Below are 4,454 nucleotides of genomic sequence, written 5' to 3' on the forward strand. Positions count from 1 at the left end.
TCAAAAGGACCAAACTCATAAAGCCACAGCAAGAAAGCAAGAAAATCAATTAAGAAATGGCAACAGAGCAAGTCCTTCATGAAAGGAAGGATTCACAGGGTAAATAAGCAGAGGAAAACGTTGTGTAGACTGTGGGCATTAGAAAATTAGAAACTAAAAACAACAATGTGATCCACAACACACATGATAAAACTTCTAAAATAAGTAAATGACAATAGCAACTTCTGCCTCAGAGTAGAGCAATAGCTCAAGCTGGCTCCTGGATAGGCACTTGAGAAGGCAGCTTAGAAATCAACCTGAACACAGTCTTACAGTGCCCAGTAAACATACTTCAGGCATCGCCAGGATTTGAAAATTTGCCTATAATCAAACAAGCAAGCAAACAAAATTCTTCATGCAAAAATTTGTGGTGTCTTTATTCACATACATCAAGAACTTCGATGAGAGAACTGACGAGCCAAACATGGACCCTCATTTGAGCATCATCTTGTTCACTGACCCAAATGCAAATGGCTAAGCAAGAAGTGAGTCTGAAGAAGTTCCACCATGAGAGACTCTGATCTTATGGCAGCTTGGAAAGGCCAAAACCACAGAAGTGGTCAATCCTTCAGTAGTCAACACAGGATGAGGGAGAGAGGGTGAGGGACTCAGAGGGTACCCCACCATTAGGGGAGGGTGACATATAATTGCATTCTCAAAGCACATAGAACTTAGTGGACAGAGGCTAGCCTGCCTGAACACAGCTGTACTTACAAGGATGACACCACCTTTCAGCCAGGGAGGGGAGAGGAAAAAGTCAACTTTGATGACTTTGGAGCTGAGGGAACTAGAGGCAGAAGAAAGAAGTAACAGTAGACATTCACCATGCCCTAGCAGATAGTTATTTCCCACAGGAGTGTGAGTTAGCAATTCCAAATCCACTCCAGATGGACACTGGAAACAGAACAATTAAGTAAAGGGTCTCACTGCTGGAGAAGGTGAAGATTCACAAAGGCAGCAGGCCTGTGTGCTCTACATGCAGACTTAAGAGTTGGAGCGGTAGGTAGTGAATTCTTGGTGGATTGAATGTGCACACAGATGGAATATTTGCACAAATGCATTTATATATGATAAGTAGAGGCATATGCATCTGGGGCTCCTCCAGAGGTGAGGGTTCTGAACAGTAACAAGACACCAAGAATCTCAGCCTTGGCTTCTCATCCCTCTTTCCATGAAAGGGGCCAATGCCTGTTGGGGAAGATGTCTGATTGGGAACAAAGGCACAATGGATACAAGATGGACCTCAGTTCTTAGAATGCCAGAAAGAAAGGAAGAGCTACACATACAAACACACTCATACCCACACACTAGCATCTACACATGGACACCCCACACATCCATAAACACACCCCAGACACAACCCTCACAAACACACCCACACATATGCACACACAAACACACATGCACAGAAGCAGCCCCTGTGTACAAATACCTTCCCACAAAATCATTCATACCCACACCTGCACAAAACACCTCCCTACATAAAAATACACGCCTATACAAATACACACATGCACACTGGCACACAAACAACTCCCACATACAAATACCCTTTCATAAATACACTCACACCTGCACATAAGCATTTACAAACACACTCCCCCATACACACAACACCAACACCCCCCCCACATATATACATATAGATATATGAACATACAACCACACCTACACATGTGCATACACAATCACAAACATGCATGCACACACAATACAAACATAATAAATCATGTCAAAGGAACACAGGAGCCAGGACAGAATCTTAAGATGCCAGAGCTGGGTCACTTTTATCCACAGAGTTAAAGGAGGTTAGATTATTACCCAGCATATACATTAAGGCTGCACTAAATCTGTATGCACCCTAATACCATAAGGATGATTCTCCTCCTAAGTAGGGCAATCTCAGTTTGTGGATTCTCTCTGTGGATGTGCATAGCTCCCTTCTCCATGAATGCTGATGGCACACATGACTTTCTTCCAGACTGTGTATGAAAGCTGGGGTAGAAAGGGGACCTCACATGGGGGAACCTGATATCTCCTCACCATCGCCCAGGTGAGTTTGCCACTCTCACCAACGAGAAGTGACAGGACCCAGCTGCAGCTTCATGTGGAAGGCTTGGCCCTTCACCACTTGAACCTTCTCTGAAATTCCCTAAGATGATGGGAAAGCATCAGGTACCATCAGCAAGAAGGGAAGTCTGAAAGATCATCCTCCTGAAATCCCAGGGAAGCCTCAGAAGACATGACTAGAGATGATGTGTGAGCCAAGACAGGGTCCTGGGGTCAAAAGTGAAATCAGGAGAAAACTAAATAGAGCTGAAGTAGACACATGAGAGAGTGGCAGTCCATGGTGGCTGAGGAGTGGCCTCATCCCCACCACACTAATCCGTGAGATGCTAGTGAGGAGAGGAGGTGTGATCTTAGCAGAAGCCAAGTACTACCTCACATTTTTTTAAAAGATATCGCATTGCCTTAAATAGAAAATGTACTTAAAAATAGGATAAAGACCATCCCTGGGGAGAAAACAGGAAAATCGAATATCAGAGGAACTGCAAGAAAACCTCCCAGAGCTGACAAAATTCTTTGTACATACACAGCTTTAGGATACACATCCAGCCACCAGGAGATGGGAAGTTGAAGGCTTCTTGGTGCTCTTTTAGAAGTTAACCCTCAACGTGATTGACTGAGACTTAACAATGCTTTGGTAGGATCGTTCTTGCCTTATATTCATTTTCAAATGATACTTTTATCTGTCCATTGTAAATACTGTATTGATCTTGGGGTGAGAAGGATTATAAAGCAGCCAGTATTTGCTAAGCATTCGCAATGAACTAAAATAAATCTATGTTCTTATATGGATTAAAACATTGCTTCCCTGCTCAGATAATTACATGGATATTCTGCAACCCCATTCAAAATCACTTATCCCCAATATAAACAAATCATATTAGTCTGTTTTATTTTTATGCTGCAAAATCTATTATTCTGTAGTATGTTATTACGCTGAAATGACTAAGGGTATTTATAAAATTGTAATCTTTAGCCCTGGAAGTGTAATTGGTAAAAAAAATATTCCTCCTAAGAATCTTGAGGACTCTTTTCAACCTTCACAGTCCAAAATTATAAGGCTAGGTAACTGGAGGTTTAAAGTTTGGGTCTAGGGATTATAAGGTCTAGAGCAAGCATGCATGTCCTAGAAGGAAAGAAGTAAATTGACGGGAGACTATGCATAAATCCCCCTGAAAAGGCTAGCATTGTTTCCCAAGTTCACAAGCCATGGGAAGGCTCAGTGGTCTGTGAAAGATGAAGAGGCTCGGGAGGGAGGCAGGACTTCTGACCTTTGGTGTGTGTGGGCAGCTGTGAGTCTCAGAAGAGGCAGGTCGGCTAAGGAGCCCTGAGGAGATCCACAGTGAGCTGAGTTGAGCAGGGTCTGTGTGACTTGAGGACTGCCTGTGGTGCCCTGAGCCTGCACAAATGAGAACTTAAGTCGTGGTACATCAAAGGTTGGTGGCATCACTCTAGTCACCCTACCCCCCATCTTCCCCCCCTCCCGCCCCCCATCCCTGCCCCTTCACACAGTCCTTTCTCCCTGCTGAACTCCCAGTGAACTGCATGATTCGTTGACTTTCTCTTTGCCTAGACAAAACACCTAGCAAAAGTAGCTCAAGCAGGAAGGGTCTATTTCAGCTCACAGTGTGAAGGTACGGTCCATCACTGCAGGAAAGACATGGCAGTATGAACTTAAGGCAGCTTGTCACACTGAGTCCATGTTCAGGAAACAGTGAGAGATGAATGTTGGTACTCAGCCTACTTCCTTCTCTTCACACAGTCTGGGATTCCAGTCAATAGCATGGGACTTCCCACAGTAGGATGGGTTCCTCAACTCCACTTAACCCAATATTAAGCTTCCGTTGCAGACATACCCAGAGATCTGTTTCCATGGCCTGTGGTTCGAGACTCCTTTGAGGGTCAAATGACCGTTTACAGGAGTCACCTAAGACCATTTGTGTATCAGATATTTGCATATCAGATATTTACATTATGATTCATAACAGTAGCAAAATTATAGTTATGAAGTAGCAATGAAATTAATTTTATGGTTGGGGTCACAACAACACGAGGAACTGAAGTAAAAGGTCACTGCATTAGGAAGGTTGAGAATCACTGGTCTAAAGTTTAGGAAAGTACAACCATCAAAGCTCCTTAGAGCACTGATAGCAAAAAACCATGTGGGTGCCACAGGACATGATCCCTGAGGCACCAGGGCCCAGGTCCAGAAGCTAAATCAAGACAGGCCAAGACAGGCTCAGGGCATTTTCTTGGTTTCTTTTCCCTCCTGGAGATCTTGCCCTTGTCACTGAAGCAGTCGACACAGAAGTCTTAGAGGGCATCTCTTCTAACAAGCCCTCTCTTTT

Source organism: Peromyscus eremicus, chromosome 20 (genome assembly GCF_949786415.1).
Source record: "Peromyscus eremicus chromosome 20, PerEre_H2_v1, whole genome shotgun sequence".
In the NCBI taxonomy this organism is placed as follows: Eukaryota; Metazoa; Chordata; class Mammalia; order Rodentia; family Cricetidae; genus Peromyscus; species Peromyscus eremicus.